Source organism: Panthera onca, chromosome A1, assembly GCF_046562875.1.
Source record: "Panthera onca isolate mPanOnc1 chromosome A1, mPanOnc1 haplotype 2, whole genome shotgun sequence".
In the NCBI taxonomy this organism is placed as follows: Eukaryota; Metazoa; Chordata; class Mammalia; order Carnivora; family Felidae; genus Panthera; species Panthera onca.
In genome coordinates this window covers 26,299,246-26,322,330 of record NC_138339.1, presented here as the reverse complement: position 1 = coordinate 26,322,330, position 23,085 = coordinate 26,299,246, and the positions used below count along the sequence as shown (strand labels likewise).

General features: G+C 40.0%; 1 long non-coding RNA gene across 9 annotated transcripts in view; it reads left to right on the top strand.

The window, feature by feature from the left end:
- Positions 1-12,893, top strand: part of LOC144615952 (uncharacterized) — a 547,072-nt gene extending 534,179 nt beyond the window's left edge. For 7 of the 9 annotated variants that reach the window (XR_013554718.2, XR_013554720.2, XR_013554724.2 and 4 more), the window contains one exon: positions 12,740-12,893. This is a non-coding gene — a long non-coding RNA (uncharacterized LOC144615952). Of the gene's footprint in view, positions 1-11,112; positions 11,178-12,739 lie in introns of all 9 variants that reach the window. The other 2 variants (XR_013554719.2, XR_013554721.2) reach the window with 1 other exon arrangement.
- The last annotated feature ends 10,192 nt before the right edge of the window (positions 12,894-23,085 follow it).

Here is a 23,085-nt window from a genome sequence, read left to right as displayed (position 1 = left end):
GAAAGACCCCCATCGCTTCTCAGCCTTTTGGCTAAGATCAAATGTAAAGATTGAAAGACCCCCAGAATTCCTCCAGAATTCTACAGGAATGTGTATCCACTTTCTCCTCCTTCTCAAATTAAATATCTTTAACTTAACCATCAGCAGTAAATTATGTTATTTTCAATTTGTCATTTTTACACAAAAGTTGCAATATTTCATGTCAAAAAGACCTTTGCAGGCTGATCTGAGAACCCAACCACCAAACATGCTATGGTAACTTAGGAGAAGGAATTTTTGAAATCCCATTTTAATTAGAAATAGTTTGTTAGTTTGTAGAAATGTATAACATGGGAAAGTATACGTATAATGTCTCCAAAGTCTGTGGAAGCTCCTATTTAAGTCAGTATAGCAGCCTCCCCTTTCCCATAATCTGATACACCAAAGAGTTGTTGCTTATTTTTTTCCACAAGGATAATTATCTAAATGTGTTTATCCTCTTATCCCTTTCAGTTGCCTGCCTGCTTGATCATTGAATACATAGTTCATGCCCCTTCCCTTAGTTTCCTATTATTCCTCATTATTTCAGCCCCACTGTCACTGACTAGCTTGCCCACACAGCATGAAAGTGAGGGTACACAATGTTACAGATAATTGAGAGCTGAGATGAGATCCAAGATTTCATTTCTGGCACCCTGCTTCTTATTCCTTAGTTTGGTGTCAGGAAGACATGCTTTGGTGTCCTTAGAAACTACATTTTGTCATAAACATATTTTATAAAGCCTTCATTTATCTATGAATTCAACACCTATCAAAAATGAATGCTGATCTGGGTTTTATGAGAACTGAATCCAGTTCTGTTTCAGAACCATTTGTGTGACCTTGGGCAATAAAATAATCCTATAATCCTCTCTGCGAATAAGATGCAGTTGCTTTCCTCAGAGGGAACCTGGCACCAGGGACCTGTATTTGCTTCAGCCTCTGCCCTCATAAAGTAGCTTATACTTGATGTGGGAGACCAGAAGCACCTACATAAAACAAAGAACAAGTCAATGCAAACTATAATCAAACTCTAAAAACTGTCATTTACCTAAAAATGCTATCAAAAGTCAGTAAATGGATGTCCTTATGCACTAATATGTTTGGCAATGACTTAATGGAGGAGGAGAGATTTAAGATGAGTCTAAACACATGGGTAGGTGTATTATTCTGTAAGGACTGCCATAACAAAACACCAGCTACTGGGAGGCTTAAATAACAAGAATTTATTTCTCACTGATCTGAAAGCTAGAAGTCTAAGATCAAGGTGCTGGCTGACTTAGTTCCTGGTGAGAACTCTCTTCCTGACTTATACATAACTGCCTTCTCAGTGTGTGCTCACATGGACTTTCCTCAGTACATGAGCAAGGATAGAGAAAGAGAGCAAGTTCTCTCTCATCTCTTCTTAAAAGGACTAATACTATAGGATCAGTGTCCCACCTTTAGTACCTCATTTAAGTATGTAATTACTAATAATTACCTTAAATACTTCCTTCCAGGCCCCATCTCCAAATATAGCCACCCTGGGTGTTAGGGCTTCAGCATATGAATCTGGCAGAGAGACACAAGCATTCAGCCCATAGCAGCAAGATATATGACCAAAAAGTGTGTGGGAAAGTGTTTTAGACCAAGGACAGTGTGAGAGAAAATGAGAATATAGGAAAAGTATATATTGGGGGGGGGGGGGGGGGTGCACATGTATGTGCACAGACATGTACATGAGAAGCTATTATTTCTAAACAAATGCTTATTGAGTTTCTGCTCTAGACCAGGCATTGTTCTTGGCACATGGGCTGCCCTCATGGAGTTATTTCTAGCAGTTGGAGACACACATAAATATAATAAGTCAATTGTTTAGTAAATGTTATCGAATGTGTAAAAGTGATGAGTACCATGGAAATAAGAAAGTAGGGCAAGAGATGGGGGTCAGGGGTGCCAATGGTAAAGGAGAGAGGTTGAGAAGTTTCATTAGGGAGTTGACATAGGCCTCACTGAGAAGAGAACTGAGCAGACTTGAGGGAGTTGGTAAAGTGGATAAGTTGGGGAAAGCATTCCAGAGAGAGGAAGATAAAGCAAAGACCTAAAAGGCAGAAAATTCTTGATATTAAAGAAAGAATGAAGATGCCATTGTGGCCAGAGGAGGGTGAGTGAGGGAAGAAACTATAGGAAAGATCAAAGTGGGCCTTGAAGGCCGCTGTAAGGACTTTAGCAGTTTCTCTGTATGGATTGGGACCTGTATGGATTGGGAGCCAATGCAGGGTTTGAACAAAAGAGTGACAAGATCTGATTTTTTAAAACCTCACTCTAGCTAATGTGTGTAGAGTTAGGAGCTGGGAGGCCATGAGGTGTTTATTGCAATAAACCAGACAAGACATGATGGTGGTTCAGACCAAGGTGGTAGCAGGGGAGCCATTATACCAAATAGTTTCCCTAAAGTTAGAACATTTCTATGTTCTCTGCCCCCATTCCATCTCCGTTACTTCACAGGTGAAAAACGTAGGACACAGAGAATCTCACTGAATTTTCCAGTCTTTACGTTAGAGGATTAGAGCCAAAATTGTTTGCTTGTGATACAAAGTATAACTTCATTTTATGTTGATCACTCTTTGAAAATTGCAGTTCAACTCCCCCTATTTCCTTTCTTAATTGATTTTTCTCCCAAGCAACATCTCCCAAGCCAATATCTAAAATACTATATATTTTACTTACATATCTTGTTTATTGTCTGTCCCCCACTAGAATATAAGCAGCAGTTTTTCACAGTTTGTTCATTTCTGTGTCTGTACTGCCTAGAAGAGTGACTGGTCCACAGCAGGTATTCAGTAAACATGTATGAAGTGACTGCATGCATGAATGTGTGCAAGAAATAAGGAGAGAAGGAGAGAGGGGAGAGAGACAGAGAGAAGGAAATTAAACAGTGACACTGAAGCTGCTTTACGAGCACACATTCCATAATGCCCTTTGCTTTGGACACAGGAAATTCAAACTCTCCAGTTTCATACACACACATATATACACAAACAAAATAATACAATAAAATTTTTTAAATAATAAAAAAAAATTTTAATGAAAGAATTGTAGTTTTTAAAAACGAAATTCAACTGTTATGAATTCATTTCCCACAAATGATATTGAGTCTGGACACATTTTCTTTACTCCAGAAGATTTGAAATCCTGCCATTTTCCACTGGATGGGGATGAAAGCTATGGCAGGAGTTAGAGAAGTTATGATATAGATTATTTTAATGAATATTGAGCAAATAAATCAAAGACACCATTCTCCCAAATAATGCTGAACTCTACCAGCAGCATTTAGTGGCTCATAATTCTGAAGCCCCTCACAGAAGAAAATGTGCTACATGCTTATGTATGAACCGAAGAAGAACTAAAATTTCGGGGCACAAGGTCATGATTCAGAAAATTGGCCTTTCCAAACCCCAGTCCCCATGAATTAAAATGCAGTATAGCCAGCAGGCATTGGAGTGATTTCCTGCTACTGAATCAGTAGCACTGTGTGATGCAACTCTTCCTAGATTTGGATTGTATGAAGACCTAGTCTTGGAAACATTAAGTGAATATTTTCAATTAAACCATATGTAATATAGGTATTTCAGTTTACAGTTAACAAGACATGTTTATGTATCTTACACATCCAGTGGTCTAGCTGGAGCTCCCTTCCCTAATTAAAAGGCAAATTAGTTAAACTCTTGAGCCTGTGTGGTCCCTGTGCTGGGTATCTTCTGTTTGTCACTCCAGACCCATGATCCTCCCTTCACCCTCTCCCCCTTCTCTGTCCTCTGTTCCTGTGAAGCCACTGGCCTGCAGCAAGAAGCCCCTGGGCTTCTGGCTTCTCACTGGGCTTGGCCAATGGTAGACACTGGCAGGAGAGGGGAGGCCAGTGGAGAATAAGCCCTGGGCCTTTATTTCCCCTACTCCCTTCTTACCAAGTCTCAGTGAACAAGCTGTATTCCCCTAGCAAACCACAGTTCCCTTCTAGACTCAGCCCTCTTCACCATTCCCCTTTAGACCTAGAGATGGTAACATGTTCATAGCCCCAAATACTGCACTGTTTGTTTCCTTGAACTTGGCCTTCACATTGTAAGTAGTCCTTTTATTTATTAAATTCCCAAATCATCTCATTTGAGTGTGCCCTCTGTTTGGTGCTGGAACCCAGCAACGCACACACTTCACAAGTAAGGGGAAGAACAAGACTTGCACCCAGATATGTTAACTCCAACTGCAGGCCTCTTCCCCTATTTAATTGTGAAAGCTATCAGTATGATAAAGCTATATGCCTTCTAGAGGAAACCTGACGTCCCCTTCATTTTTTGAACTATACCAAATGCCCTCTTACTTTGAATTTCATTTATTAGACATACCCACCAGCACTGGTTGAAAGCACGCTCTGTGCCAGACACCTTGCTGAGTGCTAGAAATACAAAGATTAATAAGGCACTGTCTCTGTCCTCAACTTTCTCAGATCAAGTGAAGGTAGGTGTCATACCTTGGGATCACTAAAAGCCAATTCTGAGGTGGAGAACAACATGCAGGGAATTAATTAGGGAGTTCTTGGAACCAACACCCATAGAAAGGCAGGAAGGAAGCAGGATTAGGCACAGGGAGAAGTTGAGCTAGGATGTAGTATCAATGGAGGCCGCAGTTGACCCTGCAGAGAGTTCTGAAGTTCTTGTAAGCATCAGACTTTAACCCACCTAGGTGTAAGGGCTGAGCCTTTAACCTCTGTGCTGGTTAATCATTGGATGCTGACCACCCAGAAAAAGGGACCTGACTTGGCTTAGGCAGCTCTTTGCAACAAAGGCAATCACCATGGGGAGCTGACATCAAAGGGCTGTCTCCAGTGGCACTTTCAGCATCTGAGGGAATATGTTCTTCATTCCTGAAGAGGGATCAGTGTCTCTCATGGTAGGGAAAGAAGAGACAAATAATTATACAACAATGCCATTAGGTCACCCATGAAGATATGCACTGAATATTATGGATGCCCAAAAAAGGACCTTAATCAAGTCTTGTGAGTCTTGAAGAAATATTTTGAATAAGATGATGCTTAACTTGAATCATAAAGGCTAAAGAAGAAATTAGCCAAACAGAAGAGATGCAGCATGCAAGGGCAGAGCCTGAGTATGGCATGGTACATAAAGAAGAAAAAGGATTGTCAGTTCATAAAGTTTGAGGCTGGAGAGGCAAGAAATTAAGCTGGAAAAGTAAGCAAGACCATATCAGGGAGGCTTGGAAGGCTGTGTCAAGAGACTGGAGCTTTAGACTAGAGGCTAAGGGGAGTCACTGTAGAGGAAGATAAAACACTTCCCAGAACATTTCCTTCCTTCTGAGGTTTTTCCTGGCTGAGAAGGCCCTGGTTAAGGTGAGTTTCAAGTTCTCCTCAGCCTGGTCCTTGTTTATGCAATGCTCACATACAACCCTTCCCCCCTGCTTAGCTCCTTCTTCTCTGCTTTGAAGGATGTCCTCATTGAGAAGGTGTCTGCTCAACAGAAGGCTGTTCACTAAATATCCTATCTTCAGAGGCAGATCTAGTTTCAGCCCTATGGGGTGGATTCAGAATGAGGCACAAATATAGACTAGTGGAAGCTCAGAGGAACTAAAGAAGCCACCATTCCATTCTGTTCAGTGTAATGGTTGCAAATCAGACTGATCAAAGATGCCCAGAGGAAAGGATTCCTGATTCTCATGCTTTTGCCCTTCCACCACACTTCCCGAGCCCAACAAGTTATACGCTACTCTATATGTTGTAAAACTGGCGTAAGACAATTAACCTTTCTCTGAGGAAGCAGGACGTTAGGATCCCACAGTAGTAACTGTCAAACACAAAAAAGATATCTGGGTAAACCAGGTATGCAAGCACAGTCCTGTGCTATGACAAATTCAATCATAGCAATGAAGGAGACAGCTGAACATGTTCATGCCTGACATGAATTTCATTCCTTGATAAACGTTCCTGTCATGTCAGGTTGGCCTGTGGAAGAACGTTACTCTGAATAACCTTGTCTTCTTACGAGTCTATTTAGACAACAGTTTAGAAATACTATGGACAGTTGCATGTAGCCTTTGATTCTGGTTAGCAGGCTTGATTTCAGTTAAACTGTATGAAATTTGTCAAAACATGATTTTTCCCCAAGTTACATAAAGGCTCCAAGTTTACTTCGTTTGATTTAGACTATTAAAGTGTTAAATTTATCACACTGTGAAAAAGATGAGGCTGCACTCCTGGGTCCTTCCATTTTCCCGAGACATGCCCTTGGGTTCTCCTCATTGGCCACAGAAATTTAAAGATAAAATCCCATGAAGAACATTTTGCTCTCTTCTAGGGAGCAAAATGAGAACAGCAAGGGGAAAGGAAAGCAGCTTTGTCCAGGAAGGAGCCCTGTGAGGGTCAGAGTTGAGAACAACCTGAGTTGAGAACAATTTGTCTGAGCTGTTACTATAGATTTAAAATATATAGCCATGCAGTGTTTTTGGCTGATTTCCCATGGGCATATATGCTCCAAATTCCTAGCTCATCTATCAAGACCTGTAAGTGTTTAATGTTGCTTAAGACACTATGGGTGTTGCCAATACAGTCTTCCCTTCAGGGAACATTTTTCCCCTTGCAAGTTTTCATTTTGGCTTGTTTGAGGCAAAGGCTTTAACAACACATCAAGTATTTTTCTCTGGGTATCACCACACCCTGACTGCTCCTCCTTATTCTATACCTCATAACATATAGAAATGAGTCTTTTCATCCATTGTTTCATTCACTAAGCCTTTAAGGATTGTATTTGTTCCAGACACTAAGCTAGAGAACTTAGGCAAGTGGGAGAGATCAACAAGTCAACACAAAACCATAATCCAAGGTGATTATTGCTAAGAGATTTAGAACGAAGTGCTTTTGGAATATTTTTCAACAATCTTGTCCTCAACTAAATTATGGGCTCATCTCAGTGATTTTATCTTCTTAGACTCTTACTATACCCCAACTATAAATATCTCTCATTTAGTTTGGTTCTTTCTAGAAGAACATTATTCTTTACTTTTTCTAATGGATGAGCCTAGAAGGTCTGTTTTACACAAAGCCATTAATTCTTTATTCTGTTATAGCTCTCGTATAGTCCCTATAACATAAAGGTCATTGGGAGATTTTTTTTACCCTCTCCTCTAAGGTACCATGCCATTCCAAATAATAGCTAAGAATCACATGGGCTTTTGTGCCCTGAAATTCATTCAAGAGGAAGAGAGGTCTTCTTTTTGAAGGATTCTATGCAAAATATTAAAGATGTGAATTCAGTCACTGACCTCCCAAGCAGAGGGTTCTTTCAAAACAGGAAGGAGTGGCAGCTAAATGTTCTTTCAGTAAAATCATCTGAAAGCATAAACACGGGAATTCCACTGCCTTAATTTATTTATCTCCAATGCCTCTGATGGCTAAAAGAGGTGATCTCACATTGTTAATTTGGATGGGTAACTATCTTACTTGAGTTCTTGCAACAAGGCATTATTTGGAATATGTTGGAGGAAAGAAAAAGTAATGCCAGTTCTTTAGAACAATTATGGAGAAACTGCCAATGAAGCTGGCATTTCTTTATAAACAGTTGGCTTCAAATGAGCCAGAGATTAATGGACTGGAAGCAGAAATGACCTCATCAGCTTTCACCTTGACGTCAGGAAACTACTATTGCTTGCTCTTCCCTCTTTCAAACAAAGGGACTCAAAGATCTTGGTGAGTCCATTTCCCTATTCCTATCACCAAAAGCCCTCATGCATTTAAATGTCAATGCCTCTCTAAAGGGACCTCGGCCCTGCTGAACCAGGAAGAGCTAGAGCAAACAGATGCTTATCTGCAGGACCAGAGGAACAAACTGCTCCCCGGTCTGAACTGAGTCTGCAGCGGAGCCAGGCAACACGAGGATACTGTCTGGCAGGAGGCCATGGTGCGGCCCTCTGTAGAGGCCCAGCGCCCTGAAAGAGTTCATTCACTCCACATGGGTGAGCAATTTCCTCTCAAGTGGCTACTCACCAATGGCAGACCCAATTACAGACAAGATTGATGAGTCTGCCTGCAGTGCTGAATCTACCTTAGTTCCTTTTTTTCACTTTGAAAACAAATCTTCACACACAAGAATTAAAGCTCTGGGGCAAATTTCATCTCAAATAATGGGATGATTTCTTTAAATGGAGGGAAAAAGGAAACAAAGAAGAAAGTCACAAAAAATATTGCAGAAAGTAACTCAGGAAGCAATGACTTCCACACCTCCCTCCTACACACAAACACACACACACACACACACACACACACACACACCCCAGAAGGGCAATAATTCTCAGGGCCAAGAGTTGAAGACACTTTCTTACTAGTGTGGGAAAAGCCATAAGCTCTGCCCACAGGAATGACATGGGCTCTGTTTGCATTCTCTCCCTTCCTGGCTTCAATTCCTGCAGCCTGGGTCTGAAACTAAAGGGAAGAGTTTGTCTTTGTCCCATTTTATCTAGAATAACTTCTTGCTAGAGTTGCATTGGAATCCCAAGCCTTCTAAATTTCTTCCAGAGAATTTCTTCTAAGCATTTTTCTTCCAGAGCCAGCTATATAACTTATGGGACCCTATGAAAAACGCAAATGTGATATCCTGGTCCACAAAAGCAAGAAATAAAGTTTTTCCTTTCTTTTGTGGTCTTTCAGTCTGTCAAATGTGGTGTGGAGGTGGGGAGTTGTTTGCTATTTAATGTTGCATTCCCTTGAGTGCAACAGGGAGCTTCCAGGTGAATTCACAGGTGTCTGGGGCCTCACCCCACAGTGTAGGGTGCATATGCTTGACCCCAATCCTCTTCCCATCCATGCCCATACCCCACCAGGGGTAGAAGAGAGCAACAATAACTGAACACTCTCAGGGAATGGGAGACAGAGAACCCATCCAAAAGAGATGGTGGTGGATAAGAGCACAGGTAAATCAAGGCTCCAAACCCCTGTGCAAGCTTCATTGAACCTTCAGACTTCACTTACAAAACACAAATTCAAAGATAAAATTATCTAGAATTTCAGGATGACAACTACAGAGCATTAAACCCCAAGTATGAAGCCCTTTCTGAGCATAAGACCCTGTGCAGTTGTGCCGATTGCCCACTCAGGAAGCCAGCCCAGTTTTCTTCTAAAACAGGAGATATGGATATGAAGGTCAAAACTGTGAGAGTTTCCTCAAATATATAGATTTAGATAAACAGAATACATACACACGTGCATTTATATGTGTGTAACCGACTCTTCCCTGTATTTCTTAAGTTAGTTGCTCAGATACAGATTTACCTAGACAAAAGTATAGAAAGTATAGACATTGTCGGGGCACTTGATGCACATTGATGGATTACTTTGCTGAAGGCTGTGGTCACTTCCAGTGCCACCACAAACCCTAGCAGAGCAAGTTGACTACCTCCGTTTAGGCACTGGGGGGCACAGTATGTTGGTAAATAGTTTTGTTCATTTAATATAAAAAAGTTAACCTACTTTTATTTTCATTTTCATTAAAATATTATTTTATGTACTTTATGTCTGAAATATTTTGAAATATATTGAAACTTTGAAAACCATCAAAAGTTTTTTTTTTTTTAATTTTTTTTTTATAATTTTTTTTTTAACGTTTATTTATTTTTGAGACAGAGAGAGACAGAGCATGAACAGGGTCATAGAGAGGGAGACACAGAATCTGAAACAGGCTGCAGGCTCTGAGCTGTCAGCACAGAGCCCGATGCGGGGCTGGAACTCACGGACCGCGAGATCATGACCTGAGCTGAAGTCGGCCGCTTAACCGACTGAGCCACCCAGGCGCCCCCATCAAAAGTTTTAAAAATTAAAGCATGCTATTTAGTGATGCAACAGACAGTATTATAAAATGTCACCTTTCATGTTAATCTTAATGGGCAAGTTTCTATCTAGCAGAAAAGAAGAGAAAAAGAAAAGGAAAGGGAAAGTTAAACCTCAGTGGGGAAGTGTCTTACCTAAAGTCATTGTCGTAAAATGCACCAGATGGATCCATCACCTGTCCTTGCAATAGGACAAACACACATCTGGTTCCATGGCATTATCAGCATTCATCATAAGTCCTTCATCACTTGCTGCTTTTACTTGGTTACTTTTACGTGTGTTTTATTCCCCATTCTTCCGTCCTCAAACAAGCATAAGCCCCTAGGGTTTGGTGCAGCTTTGTGTAATCCCACAATGCTTACTAGCACAATGATAGGTACATAGTCATCACACTTTCTAAAAACGTCAGAAAAATTCATTCAACTTATACATGCTCAGGTCCCTCATCCATCATGTGTAGCTATTACTAGATTTATCAGTTTTAGGGAGAATCATATGGTAACCATAAATTAAAAGATAACTAATTAAATCCAAAAACATTTGTTTTATTTACATATGTACATACATGCATACATGTGTAGGCATATTTATGTAGACACATGCATACAGGAAAATGACATTTGGTAAAACTGCAATGCCTGCACTATTCAGAGCATACAGTAGTTGCACTTTCCCCTAAATTGTTCCCTAATTAATATCTGAATTCAGGAAATTTAGGATGTAATGGAAAAATAGTTTTTAAATTGCAATAAAACTGTGTATATAGAGAGAAAGAGAGTTTACAATACATTATACATTAAAAGTTTACAAATATTAAAATGAAGCTAATAAAAAGATGAAGTCAAACATATCTTCAAACGTGTTAAAACTGAATACTAATCTTTTTCTTAGCCAAAGTTGAAACCAATAATAATAAATATAGGCAACTTAACACAAAACACACTACAAATGGGAAAAAAATATATTTTTAAAGGAGATTCACCAGGCAGTGCAGATACTAAATATAAGCATTCTGGCCAGTAAGAAACTCTACATATAGATATAGATGTAGATATAGACATAGACAGACAGAAAGATATATATACTGGATAATTCAAAGTATTTTCATCACTGTGTTCTTGGAGAAGAGAAGATACTATATAGAATACTAACATAAAAACAAAGTTTATAAAGCATTTCGTATGTGAAAAGTATTCTGAGTTATTTTATTTCATTCTCACAACAATCCTAAGGAGATAGAGACTGTTACCTGCTGTCTTGCCGAGGAGGGCACCAAGACTCAGGAAGACGAAGTAAGGTAGTAAACAGTGGAATCAGAATATGAACCCAAGCAACAAACAATCCAGCTTTAAATTCTGTTTGTCTGCCTCTCATGGTGTTATTAGTGGATTCACTCTCCTTAAAGCCTGGACCAGGCCAGCAACTTCTCCTTGCCTAGGAAGCCAGTTCGTAGGATTGCCAGATTTAGCAAATTAAAAATACAGGATGCCCAGTTAAAATTGAACTTCGGGGGGTGCCTGGGTGGCTCAGTTGGTTAAGCAGCTGACTCTTGATTTTGGCTCGGGTCATGGTCTCATGGTTCATGAATTCAAGCCCTTTACTGGGCTCTGTGCTGACAATGCAGAGCCTGCTTGGGATTCTCTCCCTCCCTCTCTTTCTGCCCCTCCCTGACTCACACATGCACACACTCTCTCTCTCTTTCAAAATAATAAATAAATTTTTTAAAAATTGAACTTCAGATAAATATACATTTTTTTTAGTATAACAATGTCCCAATATTGCATGGGACATACTTATGTTAAAATATGATTCATCAGGGTACCTGGGTGGCTCAGTCAGTTAAGCTTCGGACTTTGGCTCAGGTCATGATCTCACGGCTCATGAGTTTGAGCTCCACATCAGGCTCTGTGCTGACAGCTCAGAGCCTGGAGCCTGTTTAGGAGCCTCTCCCTCTCCCTCTCTCTGTGTCTCCCTCTCTCTCTGCCCCTCCCCCGCTCATGCTCTGTCTCTCTCTCTCTCTCTCTCAAAAATTAATAAATATTTAAAAAATTTTAATAAAAAAATAATTGATTCATTATTTATCCGTAATTCAAATTTAACTAAGTGTCCTGTATTTTATCTTGCAACCCTACTGGCTTGCCATTTCCTAATACCCCTAAGTGACCATCACAGTTTCTTAAATGATAGCAATGTGGCTTTTTGAAAAAGAAGAATAAATCTAGGTTGAAGTTGGCATCAGAGACAAGGGCAAACCCTGTTTCCATAGATAAAATCTCTACTTCTTAGCAGCCAAAACAAAAATCCCTCTTAAGATCACAGATTGGGCCAAACAGCCCCAGTGAACCTCTCCTCCTATAGGCCCTGTAAACCTTAATATTTATAGAATAGGGGCCTCTGACCTTTATACTTCTCACCTTGTAAATAATGATAACATTTCACTGGCTTGTTTTGAAGGTCAAGTGAGGTTATGTATGTAAACATTTACTGTAAATGCTGCTTGGGGACTTGTGTTTGGGGACATATAAAATTAAGAAGTTATGTCATTTTTTTCCAAGAACCAAGAATAAATGCTGTTAATCCAAGCCACTTTCAGTGTACATATAAACCAGGAAGCCTAATATTTAAACAGATTAAGATAAAACCTAACACACTTGAAAGTATTTTTTTTAAAAAAAGGAAGATGTAAATTTTGAAATCAGTTATAAAAGTCACTTAGTGTCTGTTCAAGCAGCCATATACAAGTAAAAATAATCTGTTTAATTCTTTATTTCCATTATTATTCAGTGTCAACTATTTTTAAATGATGTGATACCAAAAGCAAATTATATTATTAAAGATTATACTTTTTTCTCTTTTTAGCCAAAAAGTTACCAAGACACTGTTACACGGAACAAAGATTTAATAAAAATTGCTGATAGCCAAGAGTAATATGGGAAGAGTAAAAATAAATGTTATATACCTACAGGATAATAATGAAACAAATGATTTTTTAGTGAATTTTTAACTTACCAACATTTTTCAGATATTTGCTCAAATCCTTGTCTTTTTAGAAAAGTCTTGGGTTTTGTTTTTTTTTCAGAAGTCTTTCCAAATGAGGATTTCATTCTTTTCTGTTCGGAGGGAAACATTTTACTTAAAAAAAAAAATAAAAAGAAAGAAAGAAAGAAAGAAAGAAAGAAAGAAAGAAAGAAAGAAAGAAAACACCACTGAAGAAAACTTAATTGAATAGAAATCTCAAATATTCACATTGGATTGATTAACTGGAGCAGTTTGTTCCCCCAAATTCCTTTGTAAACTAGCAGCATCAATCTGACCAGGGTCAGAATATGTGAACTATAACTCTACTACTAGAAACTTCTAAAATAGTTTGAAGAAGCTTTAGGGAGTTTGAAGAGAAATGATGGAGATACACAGCAGAGAAAGCAAGCTGAAGCTGGTGAAACTGAGCATAATCTTTGTGGCTTCAGACAGCAGGCAGCTGAGGAGATGGGGTTGAAAGGAAAAGAATATAGACCTTGCAAGAGGAAAACATGAATTCCTGTCCTCCTTCCACTACTAACTTGCTATAACATTGGGCAAATCACTCAATCCCTCTGAGCCTCTGTTTTCTTTTTAAAACAAAGACAATAATATGTCACAGGGATATTATAATGTGAAAATGAGGTAATGTGGCAAAAAAATTACGCTTATTTAAAGTTAATAAGTGGTTGTTATAAACAACATTCTTACAGTATTTATAAGCAGTAGAACCTAAAGGCTAGATGCTCAGAAAAGAGGGGATTCAATGAGGGCAGATATCATAGGCAGAATTCAAGAACTTCATACAGTGGCATTCATTTGGGTATAGGAGGAAGAAACTGGGGTTGGAAAGGTAGATACAGCCTCAAGAAAATGAATTATAGTTCCAGAAAGTTCTGATGTTAATTTGGACATAGACCTGGAAATTATTGTAAAGACTTCTATTGTCTGTACATTCGTAACTAAAGTCATTATACATATAACTGGCCCTACAAAATCTCTTCACACAAGAACAACCTCATTTGTGCTGTGCCTGAGTCTACTGAGTGGAGACAACCCAAGATAGAAGCAGTGACTCAGGAAAGCGTTAAAAAAAAAAAAAAAAAGGGTTATAGCTTTGGAAGAGAAATCTGTGATTGGCTGTGATGGAGGGAAGTTTCTCAACTGTCAACCAAAACAAATAGTTGCATTCTGCCTGGATGATTTCATGTTTTGCAATGGTTCCAAATTAGAAACAGTTGGCAAGCAATCAGATCAAATCACATTATGAGTTCAGTCTCATCTCTTCCCTCTGCTGCCCTGCAGGTAGGAATGAGGGATGAATGAGCCACCAAATACCGTGTCCCCCAAATTTCAGGGATGCATAAAAGGTCTTCTGAATTATTTTATTGAAGTCTTCTCCTTAACTTGACTTAGGGTGAAAGGAAGTCAGTCTCTGACTCCACCCCAGGATGGGGGCTATCCCCACCACACCAAAATTATTCTCCAGAAATGTGCTCCTATCTGCCTTGTCAATCTCATTAAATCATAGCCTTCTGAAAAATATAACCTCTTATATGAGCTAATAATGGCAGACCTGGATCAATCACTTTGCAAATCCTACATAAACAGTCTGATAACCTCACTCTAGAATGTAGGTGTTGACACCTATTTTTTTACTCTTGATTTTATGGGCCTCTAGCAAAATAGACATTAAGAAAATTCTCAAATTAACATCCCATTTTGTTAGTATGTTGATAGAAACATCTAAAGGAATGTACCCAAAACTATATACAGTGATTTTCATGAAGTGGAGGTAATCACAAGGAACTTTAACTTTCTACATGACACAGTTCTGCTAAATTCAAATTTGTATATGTATTTCTTACTTTTGTGATAAGGAAAAAAATCACTAATATGAATGTCCCCAAAATCCTAACTTAAGGTATTCACAAAGAATGTTGAGTTGATTATGAATCTCTCCTTGGGAAGAAAACAGACTCCAGCTTCAAGACATGAAGTTTCAAAAGATGACATCAGCTCCCTGCCCTCTCTCCCTCCAAAACTTGGCTTTGTCTTCCTCTGAGTTGGCTTCAATCCTGGGCAGACTATCTCCATGTGGAAGCAAATATGCCTCCCAAAAGCTTTAAGTTTACCTGGTTTCTTGGTCCTCACAACGTCAGAAATAAAGAGAGTCTCTCCTTCATAGAGTTTACAGTGATCTCTCCCTCTCCAAAGATTCTCAGTGGCCCTGCTAGGATCTCTGGACCAATCACTGTGTCCAAAGGGTGGAGGACTATGACTGGTAAGCCTAGGTTAAGTGGCTTGGCCACTTAGTGGCTCACCAAGTGGCAGGTGATATAAGATCTGCTTGATTGTCAGCCCCATCTAAAATATATGTAAAAGGGAAGAGGATGTTTCCTAAAGTGGTATAGGGCCAGTCCAAAAAATACATACATACATACATACATACATACAAAAAACAAAAGAAGGAGAAGGAAAGAAAGCAGGAAGGAAGGAAGGACAGAGGAAGAGAGGGAGGGAGGGAGGAAAGGAATAAAGTAAAAATGACTTACTACCTTAGAGATGCTCCATCTATAGGAAATATTTATTAACTACCAACTGCAATGTTGATACCAAAGATCTTTAGAAAACTAGGATTTAACATTGAAAATTTTAGCTATAAGGGGCTTCAAAGATCCAAGATAAGATGGCATATAATAAATTCCATAGTGATAATGTTTCCTACATCGGTGGATCCCAAACTTTATTGTGCATTAGAAGCACTTGAGGAGTGCCTGGTTGGCTCAATCGGTTGAGTGTCTGACTCTTGACTTCACCTGAGATCATGATCCCAGGATCGTAGGATCAAGTCCCACATCAGCTCTGTTCTGAGCTTGGAACCTGCTTAGGATTCTCTCTCTCTCCCTCTGCCCCTCTCCCCTGCTCACACTCTCTCTAAAATAAAAATAAAAATAAAAAAAGAACACTTGGGAAACATAACTAAAACATGGATTACTGGCCCAGTAAATCTGGGGTGGGACCCAAGAGTGTATGTTTTTAGGAAGTTCCCAAGTTATGCTGATGTTTTGAGGATCATACTTTGAAAACCACTGCCCCACATCAAAGGATTTCATGAAGACAAAGTAGATCATGTAAGTAAAGTGGCTACTTCTAATTTGAATCTCTGGTTCAGCAAGAGTGGTAACCTTATTTGATGAACGAGTTAATTCAACTTCTGCATCTCAATTAGTGGTGTTCTTGAGTTTAGGAAAACTATAAAATCAATGTATTCTTTAGAATTATCAAGGTTTGGTGTTCAAAGAAGTTTAACCAAGGGTCTACTCTGGAGAATAATGAGAGTCAATGTCAGATGCTAGTTCTCTGACTGAAGCTAATGCCTGAAGCAAATGACCCATCCTTACCTTTCCCCACTGCTGCCTCGTCCTATGAAAAATAATGCAAAGCATGGTCAAGTCAAGGACACCATTAGAAAGAAGCCAGCAAAACAGACAGAAAAGACACCAAGGGCTTTAAACTCAAGATGCTTTCATCTCCAAAACAGCATGTTCTTTCTCTTTGGTTCATCCAGCATTTCTGACGGAAGTGAAATTCTTCTCTGGCATCCAAAAAAGATTTATGACTGAAAAAGAACAGATTTTACCTGGCAGTGGGTGCGTGCAAGGTTTGTTCTCTTTCATAGCATGCCCAATTGCTCTTTATTTTGCAGATGCTAATATTAGATTCAGTTAATCATTGCACATTCCTTTTATTAGGTGAGGAGCTACATTCTTGAAACCACTTTCAAGAAAACAATCCTTCACTTCCAGACCACCCTGAGTTGTAGACTTGGGGTTTCGGCAGTGGTAGCACTGCTGGGTCATGTGGTAGATGTCTGGGCAGCCCAGAGACATCTGTTCTTCAGCCTCAACCCTTTGCAAGTGGTTCAGGAACTTCCTCTTTTCATGTTGACTTGGCCTAAGGTTGTTCCCTCTACAAACATCCAGAAGGTGTTAGTACCACCAGAATATCAGAGTTTATTGCCACTTTCCTCTATGGGCAAAATCAGCCTGTAATGAAGGCAAGCCTGCTGGAGTAGGATGTATTCAATCTACTCTATTTGAAGGCCCTAGTTCAAACAAGTTAGGTCCATCTGAGTTTTGTACTAAATCTAAAATAGTTAGACCATATTAGTTCTATTAGTTCTCAGTGAATGTCTTGATTCTAATAGCCATTTCTAAGTTGATAATTGGCAAATTAGTAGCCAATTTGCTGTAGAAACATTGTGGTTAGATTCTGAGCCAACCCCCAGATGCTTCCTTAACTCATTTTTCTCCCGAAGTACAGTACTATGTATATAGTGCCTTGAAATCTCATCACCACTTGCAGCTAGCTGCTTTTGAAATGAAAACATCCCAAATTCCAGCTCAGGACTGCAGAAGCTGTGCCAGCACTCTCCTTCACTCCCTTCTGGTCCAGCTGTGGGACTCTGCAGAAGCCCCAGCAGTGATATGGGAATCCCAGAAAAAGGAGAGGGGGTTCTGTGGGGGACATGAGGTGCTGGCAGCAACAGAATCTAAGCCTTCAGTGAACATCAGCAAGCAGCAGCAGGTGTGCACAGTTCACATGGGGGTCCCAGTCCTTGCCAAGTGGCAATGATGGTGGAAACAAGGAGTAAGGAAACAGGAGGAGGAAAAGGTGGCCCCTCACAGGAACAGTGATGCCTGCAGAGAGATAAGCTTCTGGCTTGGCCTCCAGTTCACAACAAAATAGTTCAGAGTCTTGAATTAAGAAGTGGTCCATTTGACGACCACGAACAAACACACACACAACACAACACAACACATGTTGCCAACGATATCCTTAGGGCAATTGCTTCACCAAAAAATAAATAAATAAAATGATGTATAATTGGCACATCAATTTGAAACATAAATCTTTCCAATATGCTTGAAAATCATTTGTTCCCTTCAGTCTTTTAGCACCTACTTCTCTGCCCACCCCCAGATTCCATTATCAGACCTCACCCCGTGACTATTTATTGAGAACCTACTCCATGCCAAGACTAACCTCATGTATCTACTGTTAGTTTGCACAACATACAAAGCTTCTGCTGTATGTCAGAAATAAACTCACTTGCCCAGTTCTTTCCCGTATACTGCGTCTGGGCCCCCTCCTTCTCTTCTCTTTTGCTCTTTCTCTTGTCTAAAGTCAATTCAATCTGACTGGCTTTCCTAGGAGGCCTTGTGGGTGCTGCTTATTCTAGAATCCCACTCCTGGTCATATCCCAAGCCCAAATGGACAAGACTCCCCCCTTCTCCCAGAATAAGGAAGCAGACATCAGTCCTGGCTGCAGCGAGACTGCATGACTATGAAATAGGTGATGGGGCACCTGAGTGGCTCAGCTGGGCGTCCAACTTCAGCTCAGGTCATGATCTCACGGTTCATGGGTTCAAGCCCCACATCGGGCTCTGTGCTGACAGCTTGGAGCCTGGAGCCTGCTTCTGATTCTGTGTCTCCCTCTCTCTCTGCCCCTCCCCTGCTCATGCTGTCTCTCTCTGTCTCTCAAAAATTAAAAAAATGCATTAAAACAAAAAGAAACAAGATATGTGAAGCCTGCCTCTATTTCTGTCTGCATTCTGTTTTCTAGGCTCTAGTAGGATTTGCTTCTTCTTCCTTCTTTCTTTCTTTTCCCTCATTCCATTTTCCTCATTATAAGCTTTCTGTTTTCTTTTCTTTCATCCTTCCTTTCAACATTTATCTGTGAAACTCTTGCATTCTGCTAAGTAATATGGAGGATTAGGGGAGATGTCAAGTATACACATGCCCAGCTCGCTCAGAGGAGAAGTGCATATATTAGGCTGCAAGTGATGAAAACGGGAATTGAGAAGTTCATCCCAAAAGAACTCTTCTTGGGAAAGGCTCCTTACAGGCATTCATAGAAGGCTCCCACCTCTTAAATTTCATTTACATTTCATGGCTTTTACTGAATTTTCTTCAACTGTCTCTCCAAACATAGTTCTCTGGTCCATAAGCCATTTCTAGTGAAATTTGGATCATATTTGGCATAATTCCTGTAACTTTGCAAGAACGTGAGACAGACCATTCATTTCTAAGCAAAGCTCTCTATTTAAAAGATCACGTTTGCCATTTCTCAGGCAGCATTGTCAATAGCACCATCCTCCCTCATTCTGATAATCATGGTGATCCATATCTCCCTAAAATTGTGCTTACCAGGACCCAGCATGCCACTTTTAATTTCACCACTTCTTTATAGACATTTTTTATTAAACTACAAACAAGTCTGTTCAAATTGCTTGGGGACAAATGTGAGAGAAATACTAATAGCATTTGATATTCCCAGCCTTCCCCAAGCTATTATTCCTTTTAAGTAAAAAATTTTTCATGCTAAAATTAGATAATATATGAGGCTTGGAGGTGACTTCTCTCAGCACATTGTATTTTCCTCAGGGATAGTGTCATATGGGGTTTCAGGGAGGGAGCATCCAGGCTATGTTCTGAAACTTGTGAAGCATATAGCATTAAGGTAACCACTTACTCCTGTGTGTCTGAGAGTTCTGAGAAGTCAGAGGGATTGCTCACTGGCCCATTGCTTCCTGGAGTTTCACTTGTAAAATGATCACGATGTAATGAGAAGGCAGCCTGACCCATAAAGACCACCTAAGGCAAGGAACTTCACCTGTAGGAGAGGCATTAGCTCTGCCTCCCCTTCTGTAACTTGATGAACACACAAAGGCAGGCTCCTCTCTAAACCACCTGGGAGAAGCAGAATCTCTCTCCTGGGAGTCTGGCCAAGGAAAAGAACATTTTGTTAATCATTACTCATTATCAATCTAGCCAAAGAATTGTAGGTTTATTTTTCTTTTCATTTTTTTTTTAATGTATCTGGGTGGCACAGACTCTAGGCAAACTTTATCACATAAACAGCTAGGTTACAATTCTGGGTGGTTTCCCTGGAGCAGAAGCTCTCACACATGTCCTGAATTTCCAGTGGGATCTATTTCACCTTAATAGACTTGGCACTTTCAGTCATCCTTTTGACTTGATAAAATGGAACCCTCCATGTATCTCTGCAGAGCTCAGGAGACTTTTCTGGGGGAAAAAATGTTTGTATAGACTATCATTTTCATATACTGTTACCATAAAATGGAATCATCTTTAAAAACACTTCTGTGTGCCTTCTTCTGCCCCATCACCTGGGGCTGTAGACTCAAGGATACAGCTGGCCTTTGGGAACAGAGGAACATTTCAATACCAGGAGTAGATCTAGTTTTTCTTCCTCAAGATTAGTTATTCAAACAGTGACCTTATTTAATTTAAACAAGCCACGTTGGCTCTTCTGCCTTCAACAAATAGAAAAGTCCAATAGGAAATCCACATTTACTCTTATGGAGAGCAGATACACATTATCAATGACTCAAATCCCCAAGGGCTCTTAGAAACACTAAGTTTTCATCTCTCCCATCGCTCCCCCAGGAGCATTATAATCTCAGGCAAAGAATCATTTGCTTAAGTAGGCAGGAAACAATTGTTAGGTATTTCACTTTGTATCTTTTCTTGAGGGGACTTGGAAAAACTGAGAGACTTCCACTCCTCTGATATGAGACTTAAAAAAGTAAATTAAAATATTTTGCTTAGAACCCACCACCAAACAAGATGGACTAGCCAAGATTATTTCTATCTAAGAAAAAGCCAAATCATTTAGGCAATATCAAATTGTACTTTTCTAGACAATAAGTTTAAGGCAGCATTTTCAAACATTTGTCTTTACTACAACCCACAGCAAAAAATACAATTTACATTATTTACACATACACACATATTTATATTTACCTGAAATACATTTTGTGAAGCATCACTTATTCTTACTACATGCTATGAACTCTGATATTTTTATCTCTTCTATTTCATCCTATTCAATTCTCTTTCATTCTTTTTAAAAGACTAGCTGCAACTCACAAAATTGGTTTCCCCATGCATGACCCCCAGTGTGAAAAAAAATCCTGGGGGTTGGTGGGGGAAGAAGTTAATTTTGTCATAACTCCTCTAAATCCTCCCACTTCTATTGAAGATGCTCAAATTTCTCACTGAGGATGGCATTGCTTTGGCTAAAAATGTTCTCTGGTATTAAAATGTAAATGAACCATGAATGGGTAAAAGAGATTAAACTTGGTCTATCATGTACACCTTTATGAGACTGAAAGTATTACATGACATCACATCACATCACATCACATCACAATGGAGAAAAGAGTTCAGCTTGGTTAAGGGAGTGGGGGGGTGACAGTGAAAATGAGAATGCTCTGAGGAAGGACTGAGTGAAGGGCTTCTTCTGAGGAGGTTAGGGTACCTTGGTCATCCTAGACATTTGCCCTCTTCCCTTATGAAGGTGGGGAGAACCTAGGTGCTTTTTTTTAATAACATTTTTAACATTTTTTTAAAACATTTATTGGTGTCACTTATGGTAGAAAAAAGTTTCTACACCAGATGTGCATGACCCAGTTGTTAAATAGAACATTTCCAAGGTGCACACATGCCCTAAACTGCTTTTTACCCATTTTCTAAGATAGCCAATTCCTTCTTTCTCCCCACCCCAAAACCTCCTAAGCACACCTAGAGTTCCCTGGCTGCCCCCCTCCAGTCCAGCACATATAATGGGGCAGGAATAGGAAATGCAACGCAGAAATGGAAGGAACAGAACCACAGCACCATAGGGCCTGCAGCAGGGCTTCCATCAGTCCAGGGAACAACCCAGGAGCAAGAAGCACCATCTGGCCCTACCTCTTTCCCTTCTCTACACTCTTTCTTCCTCTGGGAATGTCCTTCCCATTACCCTCCACCTTCGTCACCTTTTCCAATAGGAGTGTTTCCAACTCTGCCAGCCCTGCTCTGAGCTCCAGGAGCACTTTCAATACCACTCCTTTGTCCTTTCAAAGCAACCTGCACATCATCCATCAGAGCAACAATGCATGCAGAGCATCGTCCCTGTTAATCAAGTGTTGGATTGTCAGTTCCTTGAGGAACCTATGGTCATCTCTAGTACCCTGCACAGTGACCATGCCCCCTCGCTCGTTCATATCTTTCATTCATTTAACAAATACTAATATAGTGCTAGTACACTGGGCCAGGTGTATGTAGTGCAGTGATGAGCTGCTCTTATTGAATGTGTTGTCTATTTGTCCCTGTTGTCTATTTGTTACTGAATAAATACTTGCTGAATGAATGAAGAGATGGAAGAGTGAATAAATGAACCCTATAATGCCATTTATTGTTACCTCACCACTTCATCATACACACCCATCCAACCCCAGGACAGCTTTCATTATGAGGAAGTCCTTATACTGAATCAGTCTGTTGTCCCGAAGTCTCTATGCATCAGTTTATAAAGAATAAGAGCAGCTGACAACAACTGCATGTTCCTAGGCTTTTTCCTCCAACCTAAACATCCTCAGTGCTTTCATGGGGTCCTCGAGATAGCTGCATCAGCAATAACATGGAATGGTTTGAGTTGCTTCACCAGGCTACTTGCTTCCCCAGAAGTCCCTTCCATGTGGTCTGTAATCTCCTATAAGCAGGACCACCATGATAAAACCTCAGCCTCAGGTGTGTTAACTGCTGCACCCTAAACTTCACATCTACAGATGCAGCCTCCTACCATAAAGCTTTGAGAAACACATTCTCTCACTGACTTAGTATTAATGTAGGCACACACTTATACTTGAACTCTTTAGGGCTATTTATCCAGAAGCCCTCTTTACTTCATGAAATTTTGGAATGGCCCTCTTCTTTCCCCCTCCCCATAAGCACATTTGAATTGCTATTTTGAAAACCACCCTTTTTTGCATGATTGTGTTTCCCTGGCTACAGGAAAGCCCTTTACCAGGTGCCCTATCAGAATTCTTCCACAGAATTTTCTGAGCCTCTTTTAAGTTCAGTAGCAAAAGTCAGAAGAGGTTAAGACTCACAAGCATTTAAGGAGCATAACACTGCCTAGTGTGGAAAGATCATCAGTAGTGAGAGAGAAGAAAACCCAAAGGAGAGAATGCCACCCAAAGAGAAGCCAAGACTAGAATAGAGAGCCCCCAGGGCTTTTGTGTCCCTTGCCCCATTTATCCCTGAAACCCAACAGCTCCATTGCTTCCCTCAGTCTGGTTGTTCTTGGATTCTGAGAGCCAATAAATTCCCTT